The sequence below is a fragment of the Cynocephalus volans genome, chromosome 2 (assembly GCF_027409185.1).
Source record: "Cynocephalus volans isolate mCynVol1 chromosome 2, mCynVol1.pri, whole genome shotgun sequence".
NCBI lineage: Eukaryota > Metazoa > Chordata > Mammalia > Dermoptera > Cynocephalidae > Cynocephalus > Cynocephalus volans.
The window spans coordinates 88996206-89015432 of record NC_084461.1 but is presented as its reverse complement, the minus strand read 5'-3'; positions in this window follow the sequence as shown (position 1 = coordinate 89015432).

Below are 19227 nucleotides of genomic sequence, written 5' to 3'. Positions count from 1 at the left end.
TAAATAATGGAGTCAAGATACAAATCCAGGAAGACTATATCTAAACACATGTTCTTAATCACTATTATATATTGCCTTTCATTCAAAAGATACTTATTGAATTAATAGATTAATGATTATTGAGAATGGGCCCTAATACTATGTCATGACTGACTGGAAGAAGTGAGTTAAAATTAAAAATAAACCAAACTGATATCAGTTCACTTAGCAACAAGACAAAGAAACCAACTCTTTCCCATTTCATGAATGTGATGTTGATTGTACAGAACACTTAGAATACTGTGAAGATATTTTTGTAAAAGTTTCTGGGGAAATTTTTTGATCCTATTAGAACCATAGCATTTGATTCTATGCTATGAATACACACACACACACACACACACACACACACATTTCTAGTGTGACCTGTTAATTCAATGTGCACACTTAATATTTAACTTTTTCCTTGAGGCAAGAGTCAAACTTATGGTAACCTACATGCACTTATCTTTTCTTTCACAAAATGTCACTTAATATTTGTCTTTTGACATTTAGGAGTAAGACATTTTGACAGTGCTACTGAATCAGTGTCTGCTTTGGTTTGAAATTCATCTGTGCTTAGGTGTGACACATGGATATCTGAAAACTCATAGATTGTGGTTACTTTTGCCTTGTTAATACTGACTTCCAAAGCAAGTTCTTTAATTAGATTGGGTAATAATAAGATTCTAAGGAATGGAAATAAAGAGGAGATTATAAGTTCATGCAAAAACAAAAAACAAACAAAAATCCAAACAAAACAAAACACAAACCCCACATCAAGAAAAAACCAACCCCTCCCTCAAGTCCCCCAAAACCTTAAAAGTCTCTGCAGGAGCAGAATTTCTGATGAATGGTTAATAAGCTTTAGAACTCAAATAGCAGAATAGTCACCATGTTCCTTCTCCTATGCTCACTTAACAAAGATCTTTATGAAATTCCAAATTAATCTCATTTAAAAAATCATTTTTACCTAAATTTGTTGGCTTTTCCCTACATAAAGCTAAATGTTCCTATTTTTATCTGAACTCTGCCAATTACCTGGTGAATTTTTCAGTTGTTTCAAATATATTACTCACCATCAAGAACTTCTCCACATTTTGTTTATTCTTTAAATAAATCACTATTTTTGACTATGTTATGTATTTTAGATGAATCACAAAGAAATAGTCACAGAAAATTTTTTTACCTTAAAATTAGGTACTTTTTTCATCATCTTTATCAAATATGTCTTTAGAATTATCCTTCCATATCTGTAACTTGTGTAAATCCATCAACATTTATACTGTCTCCAATCTGTTCACTTTACATAAGATATGCGGAAATGAGAGATACCCATGAGAACTGTCTTCCAACACTCAGGGCCCTTTATACATAAGTTCTCCAATGAATCCCTGATTATTTTGGCCAGTGTACTCACATACATATTACTATATCTGTTCATAGGTTTGCTCAGTGGACCAGAACAGTTGATGATCCCAAGGACTCACACAGACTTTTGGAAGACCTGATTCCTACTGTGTGCTGGTAACTAATGGGACTGCTAAAGCCCTTCTCCAGCTTGATTCATATCAATCCTTCCTGACTCGAGGCCTTACCATTTGGTGAATCACCCAAACTCAGCAAAGGCTGCACCTAGAACCCAACAGCAAGAAAATATCACTAATATTAAATGGGGGTTTAAATGATAGGATTGTAGTTCTGAAACAACTCTTCAGACCTGAGCTATTAATATTATTGTTATGCCTCTCTTGAACTCCCGACCCAGCTTCTTTTACTCTCAGTTCTTCTAAACTTCAGTCTGTCCTAACTCTGAGCACTGCCTTCCTTTTCTGTCTTTGATCTACTGGACTGTTCCTAAACCTTGTCTTAGTCTGTACCATTATCCCCATCTTTACAGTGAGAGATGTGGCCCTGGTACTAGTGATCTGTACATGAACAGGACACTAGACTGCACACAGTAGAGAACTGACAGAGTGGGAGAGTTGAGTTACTTTTTTCCCTTCACAAAAGACCAAGGACTACTAACAAATGTGGTTTACACATGTGGTGTACACGAACGAGTGTAGGTTTCATATGTGGTGTACTCTGTGTGTTCAAATTAAATAACTTGAACAGGAAGCACCCTGCCTCTAGAATAATAACAGCACCTATACATATGCTTATTGTGAACTCCAACTCTATGCCATGTACTGCATGAGGGACTTGACTTCCGTGTGGCTTTCTAGTTGATGCTAGCAATGATCATCATCATCATTTACTGAGTGCTTTGCATTGTAGTACATGTTTTATACACTTAATTTTAATTCATCCCCAGTACAAAGTTATAGTCAGGCATAATTCTCTACACTTTATAGATAAGGACACCGTTTCAGAGATGTTGCATATTTACAGAAGCAGAACAGGAAGTTTGACCGATAAGACTAATGCTCTGACAATCTAGGAAAAAATTATAAACATAAAGAGTTCAAAAATAGAACTTCAATAAACAATGTCTCTATTTACATTGTCCGTGGGTAAACAGATTTACAGGACACACTAGTGAATAATAATAGTGTGCTCAATCTGAAAGTAACAGAATAATGAGCCTGATTCTCTCTAAATACAATGTACTAGTCTTTTAATTACACTGTTTCCTCACTTTAGGCTGAAAATGTCCTGTTTTTTCCCCACTCTCCCTCTTTCTCTATCTTTCTCTTTCTGTGACAGGCATGGGTATGGCCAAAAATGGCCGTGACAAAATAAGGCACAGTATATAAGCAATATCTCCCATTATGTGGCTGATAGCATTATTGAACAATTTTTTTTTGTTATTTCCGACAAGTGATTCTTTACCTGAATTCTAAATCAGAGCTGATTTCTAACAAAAACTTTGCAATAGTTTCTTGAATTACTATTGAGATGCAATATACTGTGGGTAAATCTCCTGTCTTTGAGACTGTGGGAAATGGAGTTTCCTGATGTTCATAAGGTTAATATTACTTGGCAGTAAGTAGGATGATTTCCCTAGAGATGCTGTTTTGCTGTGGAATACCCTAGATTTATACCCTATTTATACCTAGTTCCAGCCAAGGTTCTGGATTCCTTTTACCAAAGCCCTCCTATAAATTCATAAATTAAAATATGATTCAGAAATTAATGGAAGCCTAAACCTGAAGATCCCAATTCCAAAACTGAGATTATCTTTTACTGTGGTGCAGAAAAAAAATATTACTCCAAGTGAAAGCTTATTTTAATTTACTACTCAAATATTAAATTTTAAGGATTATTGATACTTTAAAATAAACTATTTTTGAAGTAATTTATTTAAAAAAACGTTGTTGCCAGACTGCTAAGACAAACAAGTAAATTAGAGCTTTATACAAATGTGTGTAAAATGGCCATTCCCTATTTGAGAAAAATAATGGCAAGGACCTAATTCATTCCTTTCCTTTTGAGAAAAGGAGAGGGAAAAAAAAATCTTCCATAATTTGCAATAACATTGATCTCAGGGTTCACATCTCCCAAAGGACACTAACTGTATCTTTTCTTTAGTTCTTTTCTTGGGAAAATAGGACAAATGAAATCCCAGAGCAAGAAGAGGAAAAGAGAAATGTTAATTTGTGGCCATGTTTTCCTTCCTGGTAGTTTCTTTATGGTGCTATCAGAGAGAAGCAAATGAAGGATTTTAGTAAGTAGAAAAACTATAGGTTCTGAAAATTACTACTAAAGGGTAATGCTAGATAAACACAGAAGATGAAACCAAATGACACAATCCTCCTTTGGGTTATAAGTTTCTATGAACTAAATAAATACTAAATTAAATACATAGTGTTAGGTATTTAGAACAAATAATGTTTGAGATTATTAGTAATTTTCTTTATTTCCACTTAACATTCATTTTTTTCTTCCTAACTTTTCTTTCTTTCTGATATGTGATGTTATGGACTGAATGTTGTGTCCCTGCCACCCCCCACCCCCACCCCACCGAACTCAGATGTTGAAGCCTTAACCCTCAATGTGGTGATATTTAAACACAGGGCGTTTAGGAGGTAATTAAGGTTAAATGAAGTCATTGGGGTTAAGGACATCTTAATCCAATGGGACTGTTGGCCTTCTAAGAAAAGGAAAGGAGAAAGATTTCTCTATTCTTCATGAATATGCTCCAAGGAAAAGGCCATGTGAGGACACAGCAAGGAATTCGCCATCTGCAAGCCAGGAAGGGAGGCCTCAGCAGAATCAGGGCATGCTGGCACCTTAATCTTGAACTTTCCAGTCTTCAGAACTGTGAGAAATATATTTCTGTTCTTTAAGCCAGCCAGTCTATGATACTTTGTTATGGCATCCTGAGCAGATAAAAACGTGTAGCTTCAAATCAAAAGTCATACATATGTATTTATAGTATGTATGAGAGACATACAGGAGAGTGCCTAAGAATGTGAGCTTTAGGAAGTACGTGAACGTGAATCCTGGCTCTCTGAGTTGGTAAGTTTGTGACCTTGGGCAAGTAATGTAACATCTCTTTGACTAAATGTTCTCATCTGTAAAGTTAATTAATAACATCCGCTACTTCACAGTGTACTTTTAAGGATAAAATGAGTTAACAGAGTGGCCTAAACCTAGTACGTGATTAATTTTAAAGGTACCAACAGTTCGAAAGAAATCTATTTCCAGATCTTGAATTCCCCGTGTATTGTGCCTGAGAACTTGTGGCTGGAGGAGGGGGTCATGTCAGAGTGTCATGTCTGTTTTTCTCTCTCTTTTCACAACCTTCCCCCCTGCCACATTCTAACATAAAGTACACTCTTACCCCTCCAGAATCTTACTGTGCTGCTTTCACTTAATGTGTAAATATTCCAGTGCCAAACAAAGGGACTATGGGAAATAGTATTGTTAGTGTTAAGACAGTGAGTGATGCTAATGATTAAAATTCTTTTTTTGCACGTCTGGTGATTTCCAGTTCTTTGCTTTTGACAAAATTGAAGGAGGAACTAATTGAATTTTCAGGTAACAGATTATTAAAAATAAATTGGGATGATAAGAACAGAGAAATCACCCATTCTCACCCACTTCTATATGTGAACACAATTTTTAGATTCTCATGTGTCCCTGGTCATAATTAAAAAAACATTTAAAAAAAATTTATATGTATATATTTTGAATTGAGGGTGGTAGTTCTCAAATTGCTTTATGACTGCTAGGGTCAAATGTGTCCCCCCAAATCTCAATGTATTGGAACTTGATCTCCATTCTAACAGTGTTAAAAGGGTGGAAAATCCAATTATGGTATTTGAAAGGCAGGGTCTTTGAGAGGTGATTGGTTAGTGAGGACTATGCCCTCATGAATGGATTGATCTATTCACGGACTAATGGGTTGATGGTTTACTAGATTGTCATGGGCATGGTTCTGATGGCTTTATAAGGAGAACAAATGAGCCAGTAGCTCTCTCTCTTGTTCATGCCATTTTCTTGCCACGTGATACCCTATGTCGCTATGGGACCCTGTGGAGAGTTCCCACTCAGAAGAAGACCCTCACCAGATGCACCCCATGGACTGTGGACTTCCTAGCATCCAAAACTAACCACAAGAAATAAATTTTGATTCTTTAAAAATTACCCAGTTTCTGGTATTCTGTTATAAGCAACAGAAACAAACTAATACAATGACCTAGCCTTAGAAGGCAGAAAGCATCACTCTGGCTGTAGTCACAAACCTGCCCAGATTCAAGGGGAAGACACATATACACCACCTTTTGTTGTAGAGCTGTCAATGTCACATCTTGAGAAAGCATAAGGGGCAGAATATGTTATTGCAGCCATCTTTGAAAAATACAAATTGCCACATATTATGACGGGGAAATCCCGGAACTTCAAAGTTACAAGGAGTTTTTTGTTTCTATAAATGAAAAGGCTTGAATTTATCTTTGAGATCAGTTATCTCTTTTGTTTTAGGGAAGGAATATAAATATTTTAATAGAACTTTTCCTAAGGTAAGCTAATATCCTCTTCTGGAATGAAGAGATATGCCATAATGAAGGCTGAATTTATTCTGCATCATAAATAAATATTTTTCCCACTTAGAAATGGAACCATATCTTTGCAATTTGTTTCTCTTCAGAATGAAAAACTCCCCATTTCCTCCTCTCTGGAATCTTTGCGGGAGTCCTTGTTCTGAATTCTGGGTGAGAAAGTTATGCTGAGGGACACTCACGTGTGGAGGAGCTAAGTCTAACACGGCAGGAGATTGGGGAATAAGGGTGGAGATGCCCGCACAGATTTTCCTTGGAATGGTTTAGTGGGAGGCTTCTGGAAGTAGTAGCTGTATGTAATGTCTGGATTCGAGTTTTTCTTTTTTTTTGGTTTGGTAATTCAATTTGTAATGTCCCAAATATTTTATGTAAAATTTTGGTTTACATTACATTATATTTTGAGGTTATTGGATTTTTTTTTTTGTGGAATTAGGAATGGGCTTGTATTAGAATGACCAATTTTCTTGGTTTGCTTGGGATTTCACACTTTACAACTGAAAGTCATGTCCCGGGAAAACCCTCAGATACAGGCAAACCAAGACAGTTACTTTACCTGGAGACTACACTTGTGATTAATGTTAGAAGAGAAGGGTAACAGCCAAGAAAAATCTTGTTTGAGGTCAATTAGTGGCAACCTTCTGAAGAAGTGTGCCATGTCTTCTTTACTAGAATCAGCAGCTCAGATCAAGCAAATGTTAAGAAAAAGTATCCAAACCTTGGAAATAAGCAAACAAGATTACTTGGTAACATTTCTGTTTCATGCTGGGTATTGTCTAGCCAAGCCCAAGTGGTATTATCTGATTCTCTAGAGGTAAGTACTTTTGTTAGACTTTCTGTTTAAAAATAAATAGGATATTTTATTTTTATATCTCTGTAAAGGTGGATACTTTTAAAAACTGATGCAAATGATTGTTTTGGATAATGATATAGATGAATTTTATTCAAGATATGCAAATGATTTCCTGTAAAAAAAGATGATCCCTGAAAGTTACAATTTTATTGTCCTGTAGGATATCAACCAATTTTGTATTTAAATTAACATTTTTATTAAATTATTCTTAATTAAAGCCACTGTACTTGTAGATACTTTGCTTTTCCCAATTCTTCTTGAACCAGCTTCACCTTCTTCCTGGTTCCCTCATTAATAGTTATATTAATCCATTGTTCTGACAATTATAACAGAATACCTGAAACTGGGTAATTTATAAAGAAACATAAAATTTATAAAATTAAATTTATTTCTTACAGTTTCTAATGCTGGGAAGTCCACAGTGCAGGGATACATTTGGTGAGGGTCTTCTGGATGGGAGATCTCTACAGGATCCTGTGGTGACACAGGCAGTCCTATGGTGATGACGGCAAGAGCTCTCTCAGGTGCTCTCCTTATAAAGCCTCCAGTCCACAGCCACGATAACTCATCACTCCAAGAATGGATTAATCCATTCATGAGATCATAGGCATCAGGATCTAATCACCTCTTAAAGGCCCTATCTTTTAAATACTGTAATCAGATTTCCCACATTCTTAACTGTTCAAATGTCCAACACATAGACTTTTGAGAGACACATTTGATCCATAGCAACAAGGTAAATAAAATTGTATACTACTGACAATTTGTATGAGTGATGTTAATATATTTTTGAAAATCATACTTACACATTGGACATCTATGAAATGTGTTAATGGTCTTCAGAAACATCCCAGAAAGTCACGGTGGAGGTAAACCTTATAAAGGTCTGGGTTTCTACATTCAAGCAGTATGGAGACTTGTATTGCTTATATTGAGGACTAGAGATGTATGCAGACTTTATATAGTGGGCCACTACACAGTGGGGAGGGAAGAGGGAATATTAGGTTTATTTTTTGTAGCCCAAGAAACATCTATAATCAATGATTTCTGCACAGTGAAGGAGATTTTTCAGATTATATCCAATAAAAAGTTGTAGTCATTATTCCTAAAAAACACGGCTACAATACTCTTCCACTGCAATGAGAGAACATTTTGTAAAATGTATCTTAAGGAAGATGACTTTCATAATATCTAGCTTTTCAAAGACTTGAGACAGGCGTATTAGTCCATCTCTGTTGCTTATAACAGAATACCTGCCCTGAAACTGGGTAATTTATAAAGAAATAAAATTTATTTCTTACAGTATTGGAAACTGGGAAGTCCATAGCCCAGGGGACAAATCTGATGAGGGCCTTGTTGGTGGGTGGTGACTCTTTACAGCAACACAAGTTGTCACATGAATGTCTTGAGCAAGAGAAAGCTAACTTGCTCACTCACTCTCCTTATAAAGACATCAGAACCATGCCTATTACTCTATGAATCAATCAATCCATTCACAAGGGTATAGTCCTCACAATATAATCACCTCTTAAATGCCCTACTTTTCAATTACCATCGTAAGATTTTCCACCTTCTTAATACTGTCACAGTGGAGATTAAGTTTCCAATTTATGAAACTTTGGGGACACACTCAACCCATAGCACAGGTACGTTTGTGGAGCTAGGGCTACTGAAATATATTACATATTTGATAATGCCTCAGTTCTTAAAATGCGAGTTCAGAAAAAAAGAACAAGATAGAAAATATGGAAATTCTAAACTATGGGTCAAACTATATATAAATGACTTTTTTTAGATCACAAAATTTGAATAACAGCCATTTTATGTGCTTCACACATCTACATTTGTCTTAAGACTTGATCAATTATTTAAATAAGAAAGAATTGGAATTCATTCTAATCCCATACTGTTTATATGAGCATCACATATTGTGCACAGGTATTTATAATCAACAAGGTACCCCACAGATGTGTACAGTCAATTATGATTCAATAAAAAAAAAAAGTCTGTGGAATATATAGAATTATCTAGGGTCAGATGTCAGTTTTGAGATAATTAATAAATACTGGTATTTTTTCTCCCTTTCTTGCTTCCTTCATCTCTCTCCCCTCACCCCCCACCCCACCAACAAAAGCAAAAATGCTCTTTGCTCATTGTCTCAGAGGAAGCCATCACAATTACACAAGGTGACACTATTATGCAAGGGCAAACATCAGTGCCTCTGAGACAATTTAGAGAAAGATACATTTTCTCTCCCTTGTAGGGTGAAGGAAGGGACAATGAATGCGAGGAAGAGATCTGAGTGTTACTGGAGTGAGTTTTGTTCATAGAATGTGCTATGAAATCCTAGTAAAACAACCATATGACCTCACATATTCTCTTGATCCCGTGTCAGTCCACTTACTGGTTTCTCACTGTAGCCAGACTAATACAGGTGACATACATATTTGATGTGATTCTGTCATTTTTCACTAATGAATTCCCATTGCTCTGTGGATTAAAGTCTTTAAACTTTACATGGACAATGGCATGCACATTTAAACTCTAACCACATTGGCCTTTTCTCAATTCCTTGAAGGCGTCATGTTCCTTCCTGCCCTGGGGCCTTAGTATAAGCTGTTCCCAGTGCCAGAATATTCTTCTTATGCCTAGTCTTTGCCTTAGAAAATTCTTACTCATTCTTCATTTCTTATCTTAAATGATTTCTGAGGGAATCCTTTTTTAATCATCTAGCCTAGGGCAGATCTCCTAGAAATTTTGCAGTAGCAGTTAAATAATCTTTGGATTCTGTGATTATTTGTTATATGTCTGTTTTTTCTATTAGAACAGGACTTGACCAACTATGATCTACAGGACAAATTCAGCCAGCTGGCTGTTGTTGCAAATAATGTTTTATTGGAACACAGTCTTGTTCATCATTTACATATTGATTACAGCTGCTTTCTGTTACTACAGTAGCAGAGTTGAATACTTGTGGTAGTGAACATATGGTCTGCAAGGCCTAAAATATTTACTACTTGGCCCTTTATACAGTGTATGCTTATGGAATTCTGAAAATACTTGTTTTCTTTTTCTATCATGTGTGTCAGTCTAGTGCAACTGCAGTTGGCATTAAAAAGTCTTTCTGTGCCTCCTTCATTTTTATTAAAAACCTTCCCTAGTTTTCTTTCTTCTACCCTGCTTCCAGAGTCCCTCCTTTAGTCAATGGAGTCCATCAATGAAGCCATAGTGTGTGTGTGTGTGTGTGTGTGTGTGTGTGTGTGTGTGTGTGTGTGTGTGTGTGTGTGTGTGTGTGTGTGTGTGTATGTAGTGTAGGTTCTTTAGAGCCCTCAAACTGAAACATCTACAAGTCAAACCTTTCTCTTGCTAATATGGATCTCTTAAAGCTTAATTATACCATATTATGATCCTAAAGAGCCTCTGTTGCTTTCCTTAGTCTTCCCAAACATGCTTTCTGAGGAAAGACTTGGAGTCATGGAATCAGAATTAGAATTAAACGATACAAACACAGATGTGTATATGTGTGGATTGTATATACTGCCAGGTTCCTTCCAGGAAAGCAGAAACCAGAAACCAGAGAGCATTCCATATGCTTTTTTTTTGGGGGGGGGGGGTTTGTCTTTTCCGTGACTGGTACTCAGCCAGTGAGTGCACCGGCCATTCCTATATAGGATCCGAACCCGCGGCGGGAGTGTCGCTGCGCTCCCAGCGCTGCACTCTCCCGAGTGCGCCACGGGCTCGGCCCCCCATATGCTTTTTTGAAAAGAGGAGTTAATACCAGGAATTGGTTAAATAGGTGATGGTAAGACTGAGAAACTAATAGGGGACAGTGAGACAATCCAGAGATTAGCAGCAGCAGGAAGCTGCTAATACCCCTATGCTGGAGGGAGAGAGGGAGAAGGCAATGTTGCTGATACTACACAGCACAAAGTGGATACATGGGGAAGATGTAGCTGTTGCCAGAGAAACTGCAAAGGCAGAGAGAGGGGGAGAAAAGTACCCTGGTTTCTTCATTTGCTGAGCCTTCCTGCTGTCCAAACCTATGAGGGAGTGTTTGAGAACTTCAGCCTTCAGGATTAGCCCCTTTGAGATGAGAGAAGAACAGCAGAAGGGTGAATGAGAGCAATGAGAGGAAATGGACCAAGCACCAGTGTATTATTTAATTGATAAATGTTAAATTCCCTTTTTCCCCAGTTTTCAGTTCCATTGGCCATTTAGGTTCTTTATCTTACTACTAAGAGATGTAAAGAAAAGTACTTTCATAATATGCTCCAGGACCTCGAATCAGGTTAAAAAAAAAACTTTCTGACAATGTAAAGGGCCATCCCGCTCTGAATTTCTTGAAACTGTCTCTATTTGAAGATAGTCAACTTGGTCAAGTTAAATGATCGGTCACTTTCTCAGCTTCTGTATTACATTAATACTTTCTCAGTATCTCTCTCTTTTGCTTTGTCTTCCAAAGATCTTTATCTGTTTATGACTCATCCCTAAATTTTGCGAAAGAGAGACCTTTTCTCATTTATTCCATTGCCCCTAATTCAATTGCTATCCTCCCACCTGCATAATCAAAATATTGGGTTTTATGGTTATACTAATTACACTCCCTTTGAGTTCTGAACACATTATAAAAGTAGATATTTTGGTCCAGTTTAGGCCTACTAGTTACCAGTTTGTATAAAATCAATCTCTGCTTTTTGCAAATCAGGCATTCCTAATTGAAAGAATTTAAAAATCCTAATCAAAAGAGTTAAAAATATTTCTTTTTAAAATTTTTGCTTTAAAACTCAAGTTTTACAAAGATATTATGTGCTGTTAAAAAAGTTAGCATAGTATAAATAAAAATATATTGTTATACACTGAATGTAATCAATAATCCTAATTTAACTCTCATAGATAGAGTATTAGAAGCATGATTGGGAATGTTAATTTTGTGACTGGAAAAAACTGAAAATACTTTTCTGAAAGAAAATGTAAGTAACGAAAGTAACAGCAGGCAAAGTCTATTCTGTATGTCTAAGTCCATTTCTTTTAGATTTAGTATAAAAATGAAAGTATATGTCCTCTAGATGGCACTAAATTGAATCTTTTAAAATACTCGTACCTCTGATAAGGTAGAGGGGAAGGGGATCCTACTGGCAGCTAAGTCGTAGGGGGGCAACCAGGAATTTAAATGGAAACCACAACTTGTAAAATGCACTGGAAAATCAGATAAACTGCATCAAATGAATCATGATTACAGAGTAACTATATTGATCTCCTAAAGTCAAACTCTTCTAACACCAATTCCCTCAGACCCATACATTCTAATATAATACCACAGACAAATTCATCCAACAGTAACTCTTCCTATTTTTACCTGTTCTGAAAATCCAGTCACTGATTGTGACAGAAATCCAATCATTCATTGACTGTGACAAATTATTTCACAAATTCTGACCAATCCCTGCCAAAACCACTCTGACTAACTCTAGCACCCAAAACCCTTTAAGCACCCTTCCCTAACTCCCTCTTTTGGCATCTGTTCTCCCTTGCTTCTATAGAGGTGTTCCCAGTGGTACTGGCTGATGGTTATTATTGAATACATTTATTTATAGGATGATAAGTTTTATGTTACACATCAATGAGACATGCTATTTTCAAAACTTACTGCGAAGTTATCATCAGAATTGCCTATATATTGAAATAGATTTATTTCAGGTGATACGAGCCAAATGTTATCAATAGTGCAAAAAGTAATCCATTAAGTATGCATACTGACAAAGACTCTCTCCTTGACCAAATTTTAGGCAGTCTCTACTGAGCCCTCTTTTTAACTAGGCCTCATTTTTGGGCCCTGTCCTTAGCCTGCCTAAGTCACTCTCACCAAAGAATCCTGCTAAGTCATCAGACCCTTGGTGTCTGATCACCCTTGGTGTCTGACCAAGTTCCTCACCCCCACCATTGAAGAATAAGTCCATGGCCTGCCTTTAGGAAGAATCCTGTTAGGTCACTTTAGCAAGAATCCCTACCCTTGATGTCTCCCTTTAGTAATTTTCCATCTGCTGACATCCTCATGCTCTTTAGCTGTAAATTCCCACTGAAGTTGAACACACTTTCTCTCCCCTATTGTAACAGCCTTGAATAAAATCTTCCTTACTGTTTTAACAAGTGACAGAATAATTTCTTCTTAACAGTACATGTTTAGTTTTTAACATTTTACTTACTTTTCAAATCCCAGCATGTAATCTAGCAATCATTCAGTCAGGCTTTAAACCAGAAGTTATTTTTCTTTCTAAGTGATTTAAATCTTATCTCTAACGTATCTAATAAACATTGATTTGGGCTGTTATGCTTCCTGCAAATTTTATTACCTATTCAAATTTTAGCAATTTATTAAGGATAATTTTAACTGGTGCTCTTTTACTATAATCTTTTGTGAGAACATCTGCAGATAAAATTTCCACCTAAATTGAGTAAACTTCAATCTACTGATTTAGGATCTAACTTGTAGATCCTAACTTGTAGAGAGCTACACATAGTAGGGCCAAGCCCATGGTGCACTCGGGAGAGCTACACATAGTAGTTGTTTTTTAATATGAAGGTTCATAACTCTAATAATTTTGAAAATAATTGTCTTTGTTTGAGTATCTACTATATGTCAGTAATAGGGATAGACACTTTTAATATATTGCTTCCAATACTCATAATAATCTTTCAAATGGGTTAATTATAATCCTAATTTTACAGAAGAATAACTAAGGGAAGAATGTTTAAAACACATAGTAAGTAACTAAGTAGATGAGATGGATCCAAAGCCTGTGCTTTATTCACTATATATGATGCCTCCTTCATGCCCTTCCCCCACCTTTTTTTTTCCTCTGGGTTTTAAAAATTATGTAGTATTTCATTTATCTAAAAGTTAGACTTCTAATCTCAATAAACTGAAGAGACTTATAGAAAGCCAAAACATAAAGTAAAATAAAAAGCCAGAAGTGATTGAGAAAAATAGTACTTATAGCACCCACATATTTAATGTCATGTTCAGCTTAGAACCTGCAGGTTTTACATTTTGTGTAGAATATGTAATAAGTTTTACTACATAAGTATAGAAGGCATTGCTATGGGTTAAATGTATCCCCCCAAAGTTCATCTATTGGAAACTTGACTCCTATTGTAACAGTGTTAAGAGGATGGGAAATCCTATTATGGTATTTGAAACATGGGGCCTTTAATAGGTGATAAGATTGTGAGAACTGTGCCCTGGTGATAGATTGATCCATTCATGGAGTAATGGGCTTGGTTCCGGTGGCTTTAAATGGAGAGCAAGTGAGGAGGTTAGCAAGAATGAGCTAAGCAAAAGAGAGCTATGTGACACCCTGGTCACCACAGGATCCTGTACAGAGTCCCACTAAGAAGAAGGCCCTCACCAAATGCACCCCCTGGGTTAGGGTATTGTTCTGTATGCTTGCACCACAGAGTCTCCTGCTTTTTTGACACCACTTATATTGGTGGAGTGCTATTTTTTTTACTCATGCAAAGCTCATAATGGAGGCAGGGGCTAGGTTTCCCCTGGTCTAGCCTCAATTTTAGACAGGACCTGAGCTTCAAGAGTTGGACTTTGCCTTGTTCTTGGGAAGGAATGAAGTTCCTGCCCTTCTCCCTTCTGCATATTGTTTTTATTTCTATCACTCCCTCTAGTGACAGCCAACTTTTAGATGGAACACAGGACAGAATGGTGTCCTACTCCTTCTGCAATGGCAAATGGCACTTGCTCTGTTCCTTCTCCTATAACAGCTAACTTTTGCCAGGGATTAGAGGGCACGAGAATTTCCTGTGTCAGTCCCAGAGACAAAATTGCTTTTGCTTTGTATGCCAAAAGGGTCAGGGACAAGGCACTGGGAGGAGGGGGTGTAAACATTCCTGCTTCCTCCTCGATGGTAGTCTATCACCACCAAATGTTTTCTTCACTGAAGCAAAGACATGGCAAGTGGATGTGGATTCCCCTTGTTTCTGAGGCTTTTCGGATTTCTAAACTGTTGAGCTAGCACTCACGTGGCCTTTAAGAATGCATTAAAATTTCAAGTGTTCTTATGTTCTTTTATGATTGCTCTTTCCTCCATGTATGCTCTTTCAAAGGTGTAATGGTTGTGTGTTCCACCCTTCTTCCAAGGGGCTTGTTACCTTTTGGAATCAATTCGCTTGGTTGCTTTGCAAATGTAGCTCTCTGATAGGCTCAAAAAAGTATAATTTCTATTATCCAGCTTTTTTGTTGTTATTGTGGAGTAGGGATAACATTCTCTTTGGCTCTCTATATCCTGAGCAGAAGCAAAATTCCCAGTATCATTTATTTTTAACAGAGTTGTCTTTTCCTCTTCTCTTCCTGGCAGTGCCCAGCCTGGTACCAAAGCTCAACGATAAGAATTCCCACCCCCCGTTCCTATCTCTTAGAAATCCTGTGTTTCTTTTATGTCATGAAACAATGGGAGGAGCCATCTCAGATGAGTATGATGCACATGGAAACCGGAGCATTGCTCTTACTAGTGTAATGACTATACATTTGACAATTAATATAGTGCATGTAGCTCCATTGAGGCAAGCTCAGGCCTCGGGTCAATGGTGGGATCTTTGGTACCATCTTCTCCAGCTCTTCTTAGTGGTTTGCCCCTGGTCTACCAGCCCCAAAACTCTCAGAGCAGCACAAAAACTTGTTGAAAAGCTGGATTGTTTTTTGACAACACAATGTTTAATCCAATGGAGGGAAGATAGCTTCGTCTTACCTGGCAAGTAACCCTCCCAATACCTGTGACCTTAATAGCTTATGTTTCAGCTTAGAAAAGAAAACCAGTTTGATTTCTTCTTGGACACACATGTCATTAAGTAGAATGCTGTTTAATTCCCATGTGTTTGTATAGTTTCAAGAATTTCATTTGTTATTGATTTCTAATCTTAATCCATTGTGATCTGAAAAAATACATGGGATAATTCCATTTTTTTTTAATGTGTTGAGACTTGATTTATGACCTAACATGTGATCTATCCTGGAGAATGATCTGATGCTGATGAGAAGAATGAATATTCTGAGGTTGTTGGATGGAATGTTCTGTAGATATATGCCAAGTCCAATTGGTCTAGAGTGTTGTTTAGATCTTGTGTTTCTCTGCTAATTCTTTGACTAGAAGATCCATCCAATATTGATAGTGGGGTGTGCAGGTCCCCTACTATTATGGTATTAGTGTCTATCTCTTTCTTTAGGTCTAATAGAGTTTGCTTTATAAATCTGGCTGCTCTGACATTGGGTGCATATATATTTATGATTGCTATGTCTTCTTGATGGATAATTCCTTTTACCATTCTGTAGTGGCCCTCTTTATCTCTTTTTATGGTTTTTAGCTTAAAGTCTATTTTATCAGATATAAGAATAGCTACTCCAGCTTGTTTTTCATTTCTATTTGCATGGTATATCTTTTTCCATCCTTTCACTCTTAGTCTATGTGTGTCTTTATAGGTGAGGTGAGTCTCTTGAAAGCAGCATATAGTTGAGTCCTCCTTTTTAATCCAGTCAGTCATAGCAAAACCTGTGGGATATGCAAAAGCAGTACTAAGGGGGAAATTTATTGCATTAAATTCTTACTTCAGAAGAATGGAAAGATGGCAAGCAAACAACCTAATACTTCACCTTAAAAAACTAGAAAAACAAGGACAATCCAAACTCAAAGTTAGAAGATGGAAAGAAATCATTAAGATCAAAGCAGAACTTAATGAAATTGAAACCCCAAAAATGATACAAATGATCAAGGAATCAAAAAGTTGGTTTTTTGAAAAGAAATGAAATTGACAAACCGTTAGCATGGCTAACTACAAAAAGAAGACAGAAGACCCAAATAACAAAAATTAGAAATGAAAAAGGTGATATTACAGCTGATACCTCAGAAATACACGAAATCATTAGAAAATACTATAAACAACTATATGCCAACAAATTTGAAAATCTGGAGGAAATGGATAACTTTCTGGACACACACAAACCACCAAAACTGAGCCAAGATGCTGTAGAAAATCTGAACAGACCAATAACAATAAAAGAGATTGAAACTGTTATCATAAGTTTCCCAGCAAAGAAAAGCCCAGGACCAGATGGGTTCACAGCAGAATTCTACCAAACATTCAAAGAGGAATTGACACCAATTCTCTACAAACTATTCCAAAAGATTGAAACAGAGGTCATTCTCCCAAACTCATACTATGAAGCAAACATCACCCTGATACCAAAATCAGACAAAGATACAACAAAAACAGAATACTACAGGCCAATATCCTAGATGAATATCGATGCAAAATTCCTCAATAAAATACTAGCTAACAGAATACAGCAACACACACACAAAATTGTACACCATGATCAAGTGGAATTTATCCCAGAGATGCAAGGTTGGTTCAACATACACAGATCAATAAATGTGATATACCATATTAATAAAATGAAACACAAGGACCATATGATGGTCCTTGTCAAACACAAGGACCATCTATATGACCATCTCTATAGATGCTGTAAAAGCATTTGACAAAATTCAACACCTGTTCATGATAAAGACTTGCTACAAGCTAGGTATAGATGGGAAGTATCTCAACATAATTAAAGCCATATATGATAAACCCACTGCCAATATCATCCTAAATGGGGAAAAGATGAAAGCTTTTCCATTAAGAACAGGAACTAGACAAGGATGCTGACTCTCACCACTCCTATTCAACATAGTGTTGGAAGTACTAGTCAGAGCAATCAGAGAAGAGAAGGATATAAAGGGCATCCAGATTGGAAAAGATGAAGTCAAACTGTGTCTGTTTGCAGATGACATGATCCTATATATCGAACAGCCTAAAGCCTCTACAAAAAAAACTCTTGGAGTTGATAAATGATTTCAGCCAAATTGCAGGATGCAAAATCAACACACAAAAATCAGTAGCATTTCTATACTCCAATAGTGAACATGCAGAAAGAGAAATCAAGAAAGCTAGGTCATTTAAAATAGCCACCATTAAAATAAAATAAAATAAAATAAAATACTTAGGAATAGAGTTAATCAATAACCAAGGATGTGAAAAATCTCTCCAATGAGAACTACAAACCACTGTTCAGAGAAATTAAAGAAGACACAAGAAAATGGAAAGATAGCACATGCTCTTGGATTGAAAGAATCAACATTATGAAAATGTACATGCTGCTCAAAGTGATATACAAATTCAATGCAATCCCCATCAAAATTCCAATGACATTTTCCTCAGAAGTGGAAAAAACTATCCAGACATTTATATGGAATAACAAAAGACCACAAATAGCCAAAACAATTCTGAGCATAAAAAATAAAGCTGGAGGCATAACACCACCTGACTTTAAACTATACTACAAAGCTCTAATAACCAAAACAGCATGGTACTGGCATAAAAATAGACACACGGATCAATGGAATAGAATAGAGAATCCAGAAATCAACATGCACACCTACAGCCATCTGATCTTTGACAAAGGAACCAAGCCTATACACTGGGGAAGAGACTGCCTCTTCAGCAAATGGTGCTGGGATAACTGGATATCAAGATGCTGGAGAATGAAACTAGACCCATACCTCCCACCACATACCAAAATCAACTTAAAATGGATTAAAGAATTAAATATACGCCCTGAAACAATAAAACTTATTAAAAAAGAACATAGGAGAAACACTCCAGGGAGTGGGACTGGGCACAGACCTCATGAATATGACCCCAAAAGCACAAGTGACTAAAGGAAAAATAAACAAATGAGATTATATCAAACCAAAAAGCTTCTGCACAGCAAAAGAAATAATTAACAGAGTTAAAAGACAACCAACAGAGTGGGAGAAAATATTTGCAACATATACATCTGACAAAAGACTAATGTTCAGAATAAACAGGGAACTTATACAACTTTACAATAAAAAAAAGTAACCCAATTAAAAAAGGGCAAAGGAGCTAAATAGGCATTTCTCAAAAGAAGATATACGAATGGCCAACAGACACATGAAAAAATGCTCAACGTCACTCAGCATTTGGGAAATGCAAATCAAAACCACACTGAGATACCATCTCAGTCAGGATTGCTAATATCCAAAAGACTGGGAATGATAAATGCTGGTGAGGTTGTGGAGAAAAAGGAACTCTCATACACTGTTGGTGGGACTGCGAAATAGTGCATCCTCTATGCAAAATGGTATGGAGGTTCCTCAAACAATTGCAGATTGATCTACCATATGACCTAGCTATCTCACTGCTGGGAATATACCCAGAGGAATGGAAATCATCAAGTCGAAGGTACACCTGTTCTCCAGTGTTCATTGCAGCACTCTTTAC